This window comes from Pyxicephalus adspersus, chromosome 4, assembly GCF_032062135.1.
Source record: "Pyxicephalus adspersus chromosome 4, UCB_Pads_2.0, whole genome shotgun sequence".
Lineage (NCBI taxonomy): Eukaryota > Metazoa > Chordata > Amphibia > Anura > Pyxicephalidae > Pyxicephalus > Pyxicephalus adspersus.
Genome location: NC_092861.1, coordinates 20,139,117 through 20,154,997, shown reverse-complemented (window position 1 = coordinate 20,154,997; position 15,881 = coordinate 20,139,117). Strand labels below are relative to the sequence as shown.

Here is a 15,881-nt window from a genome sequence, read left to right as displayed (position 1 = left end):
ACAAGAGTTTTAAAGAATATTTACTTAGGAATAAATGTTTTTGCTGTTTATTCAGGTAGAATAGTTATATTAAATTATATTTCAGGAAATGAAGATAAATTTATTGAAGCATTTAGGGCCATGTCACACTAGCAATACTGTTGCTGAAGGCAACTTTTGGGTAGGCAGACACGTGAAAGCAGGGGAAAACATTCATTATGATATTCTACCGCAATCAAATCAGCATTGTGTCATTGCTGCCAGGTTTCTATCAACAGATGATCAATGTTGAAAGAGCAGGTGGGTGCTTCATTTTAGGCAATATACTGTGCCATGCAATATATCTTATAACGCAATATGTTACTAAGTGATATGCCTTTATATATTTTATTGTGCTGTAATGGTATGACAGAATGTTCTGTTTCAATTTGAAATAGAAAATATTGTTACTAGGTTTTAGGAAGGTTTGACTAGAATTTACTGGAATGCTGTGGACACTTGTTCATCTCTGGGAGTGTTTGGTTGGCTGCTGACCCAAAGAAAACCCCCTGTTATAGTGAGGTGGGAACTAACCAAGGACCAAATGTCCACAAGCCAATGGGTGGGTTAAGTGCCCACCTAGGTGGGTGTTCAAAGCAAATAAATGGGTGGAGAACAAAAGAATCTGTGGTTTCCCAACCATGGAGTAAAAGCTTGAATAATTGGAGCTAGGCCAAAACGCAGATCTTGATCTGCTGGGGAGAAAAATGAAAGGTCTCCCATGGTTTAGGGTCCTCTTAATAATAGAGGAGATGTTTCCAGAGATAGGACCCTCAGGAGGATATTAGTTCACAGGTGCTTGATTTTGGGACTGTAGCTGCAAGGGTGACCCACTCCAGATGGTGGAGTTTCTTAATAGATGTCTGACCAGAGCATTGGTTGGTGTTAGTTCTTCCCAGCCATAAGGTACATCTTTGGGGTTTGGAGCCATTTATTGGTATTTTATTTTATCAGCCGCCGTTCTGCTAATGCTTAACGTCTTTTAGGATCATAGCGAGTCTACTTCCAGGGCTACCTTTGAATTGTCAGTTCACTGTCTGCTTTTCAAATTTTAGACAAATACATAGGGAATCCAAATATTCCAACATTAGAATTCCAATCAAAAGATACCATGCACGCTTTATAGGCAGGAAACCAAGTTTTGCATTACTATAATAAAAAAAGTCTTTAAAATTTAAATATAATTTAAAGGGACATGAAATGCATATGAAAAAATATCTGGAGCGGATGGAACAATTGGTGCTAGCGAATTGTGTACTGCAGACAGCAGTGACCTGACAGAGGTTCTATCTCCTAGTCTGAACCAGCAAAAAAAGGTTTTGGTTAAGGTTCTCTTTAAAAAAAAAAAAAAAGAAACAGTAAGCTATAAAGCATGGAGGTTTTGGTATGGGTACATGGGGTACAACAACAATCTGACAATGCTGTAAAAGAGTAGTAAAGCTTAATCCAACATGCAATCAATCACAATAATATTGCTCACCAAATGTTGCTCAGTAAAGTGCAACTTTTACCCGTTCTGACAACCAAAGAGATAGCATGGGTTTTATGTATACTATGTGTGATGAAAACACCCCCAGAAATCTCCTCCCAGGTCAACCTTTCCACAAAGATTTGTGTCCTTTCAATAATGTTTTCTGCCAAAATTTTGAAAATACTGTTCTCTTCCCAAAGCCTGAAGCACTTGTCTATATTGTTCTTATTATAAATACAAAGGCCCTAAAAGTGTTACACTTTAAGGAAGAAAATCAAAGCACCTCTACTAAATGTTCATCTTACACTTTTTATTTTATTTAGCTTATTTTTAAGAATATTCACATTTGGACTGTACTGTAATTTGTGGGCTTGCATTAATCTGTTTTCTCCCACTGTTTCCAAAGTTGACAGGCTGCTTAAGTACTAATTATCTTGGTAGTCAGACATGTAAGTACTCATTGCAAAGAAAAAAAAATGTCCTCCCACATTTATAATATATTTTCCATATTTCCAGCAATAATTGTTGAAGTCCCCAGACTCCGTGGAACAGAATGTAGGTGTGAAGGTCACCAGAAAACCAAATGTACTTTGTTTGTACAAACATGTACTTTCCTGTGTATCTCTGACAATGTCCCTAATTATATATGGAGTTTTCTGTTGTTAAACTATCTAGTTAAATTATGAATGGCATATCTTGATTTGAGCTGCTATTGTGTTGGCTAATACTATAGTTAGTTGTTGAAACATAATAAGTTTAGACCTACAAATTAAACGTGCAGTTCATATAAAAAAGACCACTGCAGGATATTATTGTTTTAACAGCTTTTGTGTTTCATGCCTAAAAACCTTTTATACTTATAATTAATAACCTGTGTACAGTGGCTTCAGAAAGTATTTAGGCCCTCTTTACTTTTTTCATTTTGTTATGTTGCAGCCTGATGCTACAATTGTTTAATATCTATTTTGTTTCTCAATAATCTATACTCAATACCCCATCATGATGGGAAAACAGAAAATTAGACAATTTAGTAAATTTTAAAAAGAAGTATTAATAATTAAGTATTAAGTATTGATTTGACTTTGCAAATCCTTCCATGCTCAGTCAGGTTATATGGCGACCGTCAGTGGACACCCATTTTTAGGTTTATCCAACGATGTTTGGTAAGGTTCAAGTCAAGGCTCTGGTTTGGTCGATCTAGGACATTCACAGAGCCCCTAAACTACCCCAGTGTTGTCTTCAATTTGTGCTTTGGGTCATTGTAATGTTGGAAGGTGGAACTTTGGCCCAGTAGAAGGTCCTGAGCACTATGGAACAGATTTTCATTGAGAATACCTCTGTACTTTGTTCTCAGTTTTCCCTTAACTCTGACAAGTCTCACAGTCCCTGGGACTCCCACAGATGATTCCCTTTGAATCACCTGGTTCTGTATTATGGATTTGCCTCTGCTGGAATCTTGGTACCGCATTATCTGTGCTCACGTAGTTCTCTGTCAGTCCTTGGTCAAACACCATCCCTTGTGCACAGAAGTCCTGGAGGAAACTGTGTGCAGGGATGGCACAACTAGTCTCCCGAGGCTTAGCGGGGGCATGCTATAGGTGAAGGATGTGGCATTAAATTGGGGCTGGTTTCTGGAGAGTACTGTTGCTTTACCCGTGCCTTAAAACATAATATTAACAGTTGAGGCCAAACAGTTTAATCTTGGTTTTAACAGACCGGAGATTCTCATTCCTCACCGAGGGTCTGATTTTTTATAGCTCCTCAAGGCTGGGGGGGATAACTTTCTTTGGTAAAGCTAGGTGATTCAAAAAACCTGGAAAGGATCTGGTCCAGGATTAAAAACATTTGTCAATAAATAGCAAATTACTTTAGGAAATCCATTCCACGTTTGATGGATCACCTAACTTCACTGAAGAAAGTGTATCTTCTCCAGCCTTGGAGAGCTTTAATAAATCAGGGGCAAAGTGACCTTCAGGTACTTTTTTGCAAACTTCAAGCAAGCTTTGATGTGTTTTGGACTGAGGAGAGGCTTCCATCTAGCCACTGTGCCATAAATCCCAGATCAGTGGAGGTCTGCAGTCATGGTTATCCCTCTGGAGCTTAGTTCAATATCCACACAGGATCTCTGGAGCTCACTCAAGGTAACCATTGGCCTTTTGGTCATCTTTCTCACTAAGCCCTTTCTCCCTGGATTTCTCAATTTGGCTGGGCTACCAGCTCCTGGAAAAGTCCTGGTTGTGCTAAACTTCATCCATTTGATAAGTATTGTGTCCTTGGGAACCTTTGGTGCAGCTAAAATGTTTTGCATCCTTCCCAAGATTTGTATTTTGCAAAACTTCTGTTTGCAAATTCTACAGACAGTCCTTTTGACATTCGTGGCTTAATTTTGGCTCTGATATGTTAGCTGTGAGGCCTTCTATAGAGAGATTGTGTGCAATCAATTTAAGCAATTTTAGCAACGATGGACTTCAATCAAGGTGCAGAAACATCTCTTCAGTGATCAACAGAAAACAAACTGATGTTAATTGAAAACTGATGTTCCCTATAAGGACTAATTTCCGCAATGTGGACTACAACCTCTTTGGATTGTGATACTGATGGGGAACTTTAATTCATAAATAAAAGAGGTAAAAATGCAAACATGAGCTCATGTAAATATCCAAAACAATGGGTAGAAATTGTATGTGCCAGTACAAAAGTTCCTGAAGTTATGGCCTCTGACAAGAACGTTTTCTTTCATCCCTCTAATCAAAAGCATATTGACGTTTCAAAAATATATTCACACTCATGAGCTCTTGGAAAAGTGAAAAGTATGCCCACTTGATAAGTGTCAACATGTATCAGTCCCCTCTTTAACTCTCCTAAGCTCTGATCATTACCTATGTAAGGTAAAAGTCTACAACGGCCATTAACACTATTTTGTGTCAAGGTAAATATTGTTGTATTTCATTGTTACTCTATGCTGGTCTTTGAATATGGATATGCGTTTTGGAACCATTTTTAAAGCTGAACAATGACACCAAGTTTCCATAGCTTGTAAAACTTAGGCAATTAGGAGTAGTAACCTTAAATACAGAAATCTAAAAATAATTAGTAATCATCTAACCTACGCTCTTACATTTCCACTTTCTTTGTTCCAGGACTCCAGTAGGGCATCCTCTACAAGGTGCACCCAAACAGTTGTTTCAATGAACAAACCACAGTCCTAATGCTTTATTCAACTATACTAGGAGTATGAAGTCTTCATAAATAAAGAAAATATCCCAAGTAAGACAAAAAATTGGCTGTATTTTTTTACTCTACAAATAGTCGGTTTTCTGGATTGAATGATGAATAAATAACAGGCAGTGTCAATCATTCCACTTTCTCTGAGCAAGGTCTGTCATGGACTCACTAATAGGGCAACATCATCACAACTGCATGAGCTTGGAGCACTACCACGCTTAATATTCACATATAATTACATGGTGTTAAGATTACATTCTGTGCAGGAACAGGGGCCAACCAAAATAGTTGAAAAAGAAAATAAATATGTAATTACACAACAGGTACTGAATGGAGAATTGAAGGACCTTACATTTACCTTTAAATCCCATCTTTAGCATGTGATATTTAAATTACAACTCTCTATTATTGAGTCACTAATTGGTTACCTTCTTCTAACCATTTGTATTGGCCAGAATCGATGGTCCAATATAAATAGTTATAAGCAGGAGAGCAGGGGTTTTACTATTTCCCACTTCATCCAAAATGAAAATTAAAAGTTGGGTTTAGTATACTTACTTAAGTCATAAAACAAATAATACTCATTTAGTTAAATGCTTTTCTCCATAATATATCCTTATATATATATCAAAATTATTATTCCCGTAAGCTTCCATCTTATGCCTCTTTAGGTCACTGTTTTATAGTTCTTTTATGTTAATCTTAAACTTTAAACGTTTGCGGCATCTTGATATGCCAGCTCGCATGTTTAAAAATACTAACACGATCTATATGTTAAGCTCTTCAATTACACACCTTTATAACCCCCATAATATGCAATATTCATTTCCACTTTCCAAGTTATTTTATTTGAGTTAAAGGAAAATTCAGACTATTTTATTGACATCCTATCGTAATGTGTCTACTCAGGCAGCCTGACATGAATAATTAAAAGCTACATCAGCATTTTACCTGAACTAGAGATTACTCAACTTTGAAGTTAACGTAGAACAAGATTCATAGAACTTTTCATCTTCTTTATGTGAGATCCATGGAGCAGAAACATTTGGAGCAGAGACATATAGCCCTCATCATTGTAAGTGATTATGTGTGAGAGTCAAAAGCTTTTATCCTTTATTGTATTTTCATATCTTCATTATGTTCTGCAATTTAATGTTTCCAGTCCTTCTTTTTTTGGTAAAAAGAAGGAACAGGGCTTTAGGTTACGATGGGAAACTAATTATAAATATAGATTACCCCTTTCCTAAAAAATATAGGCTCATTATGAAATTTTAGAGAGGGCAATATTTAAATGTAAAGGCTTGCTTAGCTAGGGTGGAAATGTTCAAAGTTTAATGCATAAAGGCTTACGATAAATACAATGCACTTGGTCATAAACACTGCTACTAAATAATCAGTGCCACTTCAAATGTGTTAAAAGGTCTTAACATATGGCACAATGTTGTAAATGGTTTCTATATATGGTTACAAAAACATCTTTTATATTAATAAATTATAATCCAAATATATCAAGCTGTGCAAATTACATACTTAAGTTAAAATAAAGGCACAAGTCTATGAAGTTCAACAAAAAAGAGAAATAAATAAATTGAAAACTTGCATAATCAAAACCCTAAAGCCTGGGTATCTAGAAGAAAGCAAGAAAAAATCCACATAAATCGTGGTCCAATTAGCTCTAAGGGCAAAAAAGTCCTTCTTAATCCTCTAAGGCAATTGAATATTCCCTGAATTGGTCTTTGAACAGTCTCTGGTATTATTGCTTATAAATGTTGATGGTCAACTGTTTGAATGATTAATTCATATTAGCCTGAACTCCATTTTAATGTAACAACCGGTAAGGGGCCTCCTATTGCAAAAAGTTCCTAAATGCCCCTTTTTGCACTAGAAAACATATACTTGTTCAGAGCTGCGGTCCCCCGTAAAAATCCCAGGTTCAGGGTAGTGGGCATTTTGTGTCCCTAAACACAACCCGCCCACTCTCCCATCGCAGGGGAGAGTGGGCGGAGTTATGACATCATGAAGTCATTATGGAGGAGTGACAACCGTCTCCCCGCACATGCACGGTCAGGAGTGCCGGTAGTTTTGGTGGTCCGAAAAGGTTGGCGACCACTGGTATGACATATATTGAAAATGGCATATGAATGTATGTACTCAGTTATGAGAGACTCCAAAATGTTATCCGAGATCATGGGCTAATAAACCCACTCTACTCACCAGTCCCCTTTTGCAGGGCTCCGCCATCTTCTTCCTTCTTCTCTTACCGGATATGACCTTTGGCGATCTTCATTAGCCAGGCCGGGATGTCATACATTAATTCCTGACATTTTTTTGACAGGTAGGAAGGATTATTGCAAATGGGACTTCGCCTCTCCCTTTCTGCAATAGTAACCTGCCTGATCATGGATTTTTAAAAAAACTTTAGTTCTGCTTTAACACTCAGAAAAATCACTTACTTTTCTGCCTTATATATGTTGGATTTTTCAGGTTCTGTTATGACCTTGAATACAGCCTTCTAGCTGCCAATGTATCCCAGGATCACTATATTTTTATGTCTTCAAAAGAAATTTGACAATAGACAAGTAAGTTGTAAAACATATATTGTCTTCCTTTAGTAAATTATGACAGAGAACACAAGAACATCTCGGTACGTATTTCAGAATGATAGGAACAATGTTATTTAACTGATAACATTCCCTTAACTGTAGTTGTAACCATTGGAAGGAAACATAATAATAAAAAAGCAAGAAAGCCCTAACTAGTTTGGTGATTAACATTTAGAATTAAATACAGTACAGGTATATAAAATTTACAAACAGCAAAATATATATCTGTTTAAACAGCATAAGTTTTCCTAATAATAATTCATCCAAGTAAATAACTACTAACAATTGTATGAGTGTGGGTGGTTTGTCAGCTGGTGGAAATAAACATCACCATCATCTAGTGCGTGTAAAAATGTACAATGACTTGATAACCTATAATATCTTAAAAATATAATAAAAACATGTCCTTGTGTCCTTGTAACTATAAAGCAGAACTATAATACACAATTATTTATTGCAAAAAGAAACAGGCAGTGTCCCTTCTGCAATAAAACATACTCACCTGCCCAACACATTCTGCCTTCCTCTGGGGCTGCCGTAACTAAATGAACGTTGACACACCTGCGCAGGAGTTATGTCATCCAAGCCCGGTCAATCAAGATGGTTGAACACTATAAGTAAAATTTGGGCAATGATAGTGCAAGTGCATGCAAAAAAATAGGATCAGGCAGGTAATTTTTTTTATTTGGGGATGGGCATTGGCTGTCTCTCCTGCAATAAAGGACCTATATGATCACAATTTTTAAATTTTGGGGTTTAGGATTGCTTTTTTGTCCAACTTGGTAAGGTGAATATTCAGCCAGATGCAACCTTTTACATTTGGATAATATATATATTTTTAAAGTGTGTCTCTACCCAGGATAGACTGGGGATGGGTTAGAAATATTTTCAGGTTCTTGAGATTTCCTCACTTCCAGTACCATTGTTATTGGGATGGAAATTATAGGAGATACAACATTTGCCACGAGAAGAGGAATAGAGGGGATATGATAACAGGGGGAGCTTTGACTTGACTTGACAATGACCTAAGAAGAAATTTTCTTTTCACTTTGGACCAATTTTCTATGTCTGCAGAACAAAACTTGAAGGGAAATCTGTCAAAAGGAAAAAAAAGTTATATAAATAATATTGTTGATAAAAACACAAGCTTCAAGTATCATACCCAGAAAATTGTTTAAATATATTTTTAATCAGGATTGTAAACTTTGGGCCTGTTTTATTAAAGCTTTCCAAGACTGTAGAAGATAGACTATCATTGGTCAACGTGGCTGATGCTGCAACCCTGAAATGGATCTGGACCAGGACTGAAAACGTTAGCCGGGATTAGTAAATTTCTTCATTCCAGCTTTGCTGGATCACCCAGGTTCTTCCATAATAGCTTATCTTGTCCATCCTGGGAGAGCTTTATTAAATCGGACCCTTTATGTGTTTGCTGCTGGAGTTATAGCAGTGTTTGCCTTTTTATCTTTACAGTTACATTTCTTTTCTTAAATTAAACCTTTGCTATTTGCATTTTTTATATAAACGAAATCAATCATTGTGCCATTCCAAATCAAAGATCCCAATGCAGTCAACAAATTAAATCCTATTCACAGCATAAACCTAATATAGACGATGAGTCATTTAATGAAGATGAAAGAAATGCGTAAGCGTATCATTAGCCAGTTCCAAGTTTAATTTTAATGAACCCATCTTAAATTTCTATTGTGATTTTCAAAAGAGAAAGCAAAAAATTACAGTAAATAGATTGAAAAGCACTTAATTTTATTTAACCCAACGATGACTTGTATGTGGCAGTAATGGTCTTGCCTTACATTCCGATGGCATCAACCATTTTCAATATATGAAATCTTTATTCTCTTTAAATCAGCTATATTACAATGCAACTGGCATATTTCATGCAAATAGTGTCAGTGGCAACACTATTAAATATCAGTTATTATTCTATTTAGATTAGCTCGATTTACATATTTATTGTCTTCATTGTTTTATTTGAACATAGTTTTATGTTTTCTCCTCCATCTTGAACAAAGTCAAACTTTACGCATGACAAGACAATAACCTAGAAATCAAACAAATTGTTGAACTTATAACCCTTAAAGCAGACCTGATCTTAGAAAAGTTTTGATTAGATTTCTTATATGAGACATTTAAAAAAGTATTAGTTTAACTTTAAATTACTTAAATGTGCCTAAGGGGTGTCCTCACTTTTTCTTACTTTCCTCCTAAACAATGCTATGCATTTCCCATGTCTAGGCACTCCTGTACCTAGAGATTCACAGCTGTGTCTTTAAATTGTAACATCAGTGAGATTTTTAAGTGCATTGAGATTTGGTGATATCAGTATTGTGATGCTCGCTGTTCTCCTTGCTGGAGAAGAAGCTATAACTAAGGCCTTGCAGTGCAAGGATCTCCCTGCTTCTCCTTCATTTATTCTATGGATCTGCACTTTTTGTACTTTTCTTTCTAATCTTCCGATTGTTTGACTACCATGCCTGTCCCTTTCCATACCCTCTTGTCACACTTACCCCTTCCTCACTAAAGTGCAGACTCCTCTCTCCTGCGCATGCGGGCAGGTCTGACTCTGTGCCTACACTAGCAAACTTTATCAGTTTTGCTGGCAAATCATAAAATATCCTCTTAATCATCCCTGGCTATATAGCTAGCTCAGACACAGCACTCAGTGTTCATGCAATGTGTCTCCACTAGTGCTGAGCCCCTAGCTTTGCTAGCAAGTTCCTGTACACCTGTTGATTGATTCAGTGTTTCCTTTGTCCAGCTCCCGTGTTAACCCCTTGTTGCCCAGTCTTTTGTTCCCAGTATATTTCCTTGTGCTGTTCCAGTGCTCCTCTCTGTCTGGATATTCCTGTGTCACCAGTGCCTCCTGTTTCTTCCAGTGTCTCCTGTGTTCCCTGTGTCTGTAGTGGCCCCTATGTCACATAGTTACATTGGTTTGAAAAAAGACATAAGTTTATCAAGTTCAACCACTAGGGAAATAAACATATCCCAGATATAAAACCCTATGGACATAGTTAGTTCAGAGGAGGGCAACAAAAAAAACCCTGGTCCCCGGTGTCTATTTCCTGGATCCCAGGTATTTGACCTCTGGCTTGTGACTTGACCTCACTTGCTTGCTGCCTGCCTTGACCCCGGCCTTCCTTGACAGTTTTTCTGCCTTGTGATTTGGTACAGCCTGTCCTTAGACTCGTGCCTGCCTGTGACTCACCACTGTTTTGCAAGCAGTAGCCCCCCCTAGTGGTCCTGTCTCACCAAACGGGATACCTCTGATATACTGAGCAAGAATAAACTGTTGGCAAGATTACTAACAGATTTAATTCAGAACCCCTGATTTGCATGTATATCTTGTGTCATTGATTTGAGTTACTAAAACAATTTCAATTCCATAGCACTTTAATAAAACCATTTCAATTCCATAAGCAAATCCTCTAGTTATGAAAATAATCAGCTTTTTTAAGCAACCATTCTTTTTTTTCTTCTAAACTGAAACTTGCAAAAATAATGTTGCTTCTTCTTTGAAATAAAAAAAATGCTGAAAGTAATTTCAGAATTGTGATGCCTGAAATGTATTTTATGTGATTGCATTCACAAGGCTCTTGGGTAAGAACCAGCTTCCTAAAAAAAAAAAAGTATAGTGCATTTGTACAAATTTTCTTTGGGTATAACGAAAATTAATAAAAAATGCAGTTGAAAAAAAATACATTATCCTTTTTCTAATCTGATAAATAAGTATTATTTCATATCAGTACAAGGAATTCACATTTGTAGCTGGCAGATACAACTACCAAAATCTTAGCTTGTATTTTTCAGGAGCTTTCTTACTTTTTCCCTGTGTCTTTAGATTGGTCAAAGATGGTCTGAATCCTTTTTGCATCTTCTTTTGCAGTGGGTGTTCATAATGATGGCAAGATTTGTGCTGGTGTGACAAGGTCAGTATTACTTTTTGCATTATTACATGGTTAGAGAATGATGCCCTGAAGTTGTTTTTTAAGTCTTTTTAACTGATTGATGCTGGGGGTCATTTAAAACTGAAGGCATCTGTTGTTGGAAAGTGATCACTGTGGAGACAGAACAGTACACACACACATACACGATGGAGTATTTTTATACATTTTGTTCGACCAATGTGTACACATCGAATTTTTAAATTATATAAATATATATATATACATATTGAAAGAGAGAGAGAGATCATAAATGGCACCACAAAATACATATACAGTACGTCAGACAGTGAGGTTGAACCAGTGAACTACTGCTTGCAGCAACTACCCTCAATAGCCCCATAAAAAATGAATGGGGGCTGCAGTGATTGACATAGTACCGTTTACTGCCACTCATTTTCAAATCTACAGATGCACGTAAAAAACAGAAGAGAAGAAAAAGCAACTTTTTATGGCAAACGGTAGTTAGTGTACTTAAGATTTAGGAAAGCAATAATTTCCAATGCTGAACTTAACATAGTTCTCCTATGCTGCCTAAACTCAACATAGTCTTCCTATGCTAAGCAGTGATCAAATATAACAAATGTGAGTCTCAGTTCTCAACGCGTTTCGCCTAGAAGGCTTCCTCAGGGGATTTAAGAGACATATGTTTGTCAGTATGCTTTATGCGGTGATAACAAGTAGAAATGCATGGAATACTCCACTGAAGAGTAATGACAATTCTTCCAAGAATGTTATTTTGTGTTTGTTGGTAGTAATTTTAATATGGTTGCTATTGGGAGGAGGGCCTGGTATTAGTAACCTCCTCCTCAGAATAAAACCAGGGTACCGAAGTTATAACTGGGTTTAATTATATTGAAGAAGGTAAGCAAGTCAAGTTTTTCTAGACATATCTGAGGAATGGTATGTTAGAACGAATAAAATCCATATCTAAGATGATATTGACAGTAATATTGGTGGTGTAGGGAAGTAAAGTTGCCTGCAGCCAGTCTCTAAAGGGAGAGAGACTTTAGAGACTGGCTGCAGGCATCTCTACTTCCCTACACTACAAACATTACTATCAATATCATCTGCAATTTCACTAAATCTTCAGAAATTTTTATTATTATTATTATCTATTATTATTATCTATTCTAGGTTGGTTGATCACCTTTTTCTATGATAGTCTGGTCAATCTTGTCCAAGCTTAGAGAACTTTATTTAATTGGGCCCATTGTTAGAATGATGCACTGAGAACAAGATAAATTGTTAGAGAAAGACGTGTTGGCCGATAAAGTGAGAAGACCTCCAATGCAGTTTGGACACATCCTGATCACTGAATTTATAAGACGTGGCCTTTTTAGGTAGTAGTTGGAGCCTTGACAACACAGCTGTCATTCGGAGTATATGTAGCCCTTCAGGCATCTAACTTGCTAAGAAACCTGAAGAAGCCCTATCAATTATAACCTCATGGTGTTTTTTCCTTTATAGTGTAAATATTTGAAGCAGTTAATCAACAATATTGAGCGCCTACCAGAATACCTTAAAACTTGAATGGGAATATTTTAATGAAAAGCTAAATACATCTTTACTAAGCTGCTACTAAATTAGGCACTTCTAATCAATTTCTGCTTTTTCTTTTATCATAGTGAGCAAAGTATCACATTTGATTCAACATTCATTGACTCACTTACATCTGATTAATATAGAATTAATTCAATGGAAATCGCAGTATGTTAAAAAAAATTTTGGAAATTGTCATGTATTGGAGTGTAAATCCTGCTTTTAGATAAATCTGTAGATAGTTGCAGAATACACATTTTTTAGGTCAAATGTAGGGATGTAAATGATCATATTCACATTATTTATTTTAACCCTTTCATGACCTGAAGTTGTTGATATGTTGAGGTCCAGACCAGTGTCAGGACATGCTCTCCCACTCATCTCTATTTAACCATACATTGTGGAGCAGGCCAATGCTATAAGGACTGCAAGCGGCATATAAGGAAGAAGGGGGATAAAAAAATGCCCCCCACTGATGGGAGGATTGCACTGCGGGGTTCTCCTATGGAGAGAAGGAGGGTGTTTGTTACTAGTGAGGGGGTCTGTCACTGTGGGAAAGATACGTCTGTTGGGGGGGTCAGCCCTGAGAAGTTTGTCATTAGGAAATGGGAGCATGTGTTATTGATGTGGATTCTGTGCTGAGGGGGGTCTGCATTAAAGGATTCTTCACTGTGGGGGAATGTCACTGATGATGGTCGGCACTGAAGGAGTATATGACTAGAAAGCATCTGAGCTGTTTTGCAGGTAGATGAGGTGTAGAGTTACAGAAGAGTGGGGGGAAGGGCCAAATTCTGCATCACCACCATAAGTATGAATCTGTATGTAAAAGTGAAACTGAAAAGACAGGTCCTTAAAACTCAGAATTTTCACTTTACATAAAAAGGTAGACAACCCTATTATTTAAAGAAAAAATTCTGTTTGTGCATGTGCGGAAGGAATTCTTTCAATAGGGAAAAAAATTGCCGATCCTATGCACGCGCAGTGAGATTGGCAAGTTTTTTCCCAATCTACTTAACCCGATCTCACGTCTAAACAGTGCGAGATCAGGTGACGTAGAAAGAAGAACGTGGAAGAAGAGAGCAGAAGATGGCAGCGCTTGGGGCTTCCTCTGCGCCGGGCCAAAGACAGATACCGGGACAATGCCGCACCCGATGAAAGAAACCTCCAGACAAATTGAGTTTGGGTTTACTTCCACTTTAGGCACAAGCCAAGCCATGACAACATCTCCAAATCTCTCCTAAAATCTCATAAAATTATTGCTAACTGATAGCAGTGTCCAGCAGCACTGAGAAGATTTCACACTGCAGGGATAAAACTTTAAGACCTATAATGGTACATCTTTTGATTTGACATTGGTTTGATGATTTCTACATTAACCCCCCAGCGGTAATCTCGAGTGTGGGGTGGATTTTTACCTGCAAATAGAGGTAATTCGGAGTCACACTCGTGGTAAATTTACCTAAAAAAAATTACAAATACCTTGCTCTGTTGTCGTCCCCCATCATCCTGCTGGTCCCTGCAGGTCCTCGGAACATGTCCTGCTCCTCCGATCTCCAGTTTTGTATTGGATTCAATACAAAATAGCTGTATTGAGTCCAATACAAAGAAATTTGAATATAATATATATACATAATTATATTATATATATATTATATATGCTACTGTACACTTACATTACATGTTTTTTTTATTTAAAGTTTATTATTCAATTTATTAAATGTGTTAAATATTGGACATATTTCGGTGAGTTATGCCTAAAAATTATAATGTAAATGTAAATTATAATGTAAAATAAATTTAAATCAATTTGAACGGAATTAGAACGCTAGGGGGGTTAAGGGAACCTTTCACTTTTTAAGATCAAGTCCACTGTTATTGACTTTTTTGAACAAATGACTAAAAGTACTGAAACCAAAGACATACATTTAAAGAAGAAAATTGGCATTTTTTTTTATCCCGCCACAGCTTTCCTTTGCATTGAACAGTGTGCAATGATCTCTTTATGTTCATTCACTACCCTTTTCTGGACATCAGATAAAATTTAGAATAAGGCTGACAATGAAAGCAACTGCAATGACTTCTCAAAATGCAAAAGAAAAGGCGTACTATTCTACTGATAAGTTCACACTTTTATCCTCTGTGGGTGATTTCACATGTAAAGAGTATGAGTGCTGTGCTGGAACTGTAGTTACTACTACACTAGAAAATACTAACCTCGTTGAACTTCTCTAAAGTCACAGAAATGCATTGAACATATTCCATAAATAAAATATGTTTTATTTTTTGTTTTTTGTCTAGGACAAATAATCAAAGGAGAGACTTGACATCCAGCAGCTCAATCTGGAAACAACAAAAAAAAAAAATCCTCACAATGAAGCTTTGGACATCAAACAGAAGCATAGTTGAAAAAAAAATGTCCCTTTCATGTCCCAAGCTCTTCTAGACAATAAAAGCCAAACTCTGCCATACTGAAATATGTTTGTGCTTTTGACACATTGCAATCTGCTATATGTATACACTGTGCTGCACATTATAACTTGAAACAGAATCAATTCAATTTCTTATCTGACCTCCCATTAAGTTTAATGTAAGTGAAAGAACTGCAGTATTGTCCTGCTACGGGGATAATAGAATTTTGTGCTCTGCTGTAAATGTGAGCCTGAGGAACCAAAACTACTTATGAATTGTGATTTCATTTATATAAAATGTATAGTCTTTGAGTGAATTTTCTTTATTTTTTTACCATGTACAGAAGAGAAAAATATTATTTGAAAGAATTTCATTTTGCTTTTGATTTGGGTTAATATGGGGCTTGTTTTTAAGGTAGTAAATGTGACAATCATTAAAGATTAAGAGGGTGAATATTCCTAGTAAATAATGTGAAAGGAATGCGAGGAGAGAAATGAGAAATGGGCTATAAGGCTATTTTTCAAATATATATTTCATAAAAATTTAGTTAGATATGAGTATTAGTATACACTGGCACAGTACTTTATATATCCAGCTCCCATTATATAGTCATGGGGTAGAGACTGCTGTGCTAAACATGAAAAACCTGTG

General features: G+C 36.6%; 1 long non-coding RNA gene across 1 annotated transcript; it reads left to right on the top strand.

The window, feature by feature from the left end:
- The first annotated feature begins 4,568 nt into the window (after positions 1 to 4,568).
- On the top strand, positions 4,569 to 15,617 carry LOC140329991 (uncharacterized). Its single transcript, XR_011920553.1, has 4 exons — positions 4,569 to 4,756; positions 5,624 to 5,789; positions 11,177 to 11,264; positions 15,120 to 15,617. It is a non-coding gene; the product is annotated as an uncharacterized lncRNA (long non-coding RNA).
- The last annotated feature ends 264 nt before the right edge of the window (positions 15,618 to 15,881 follow it).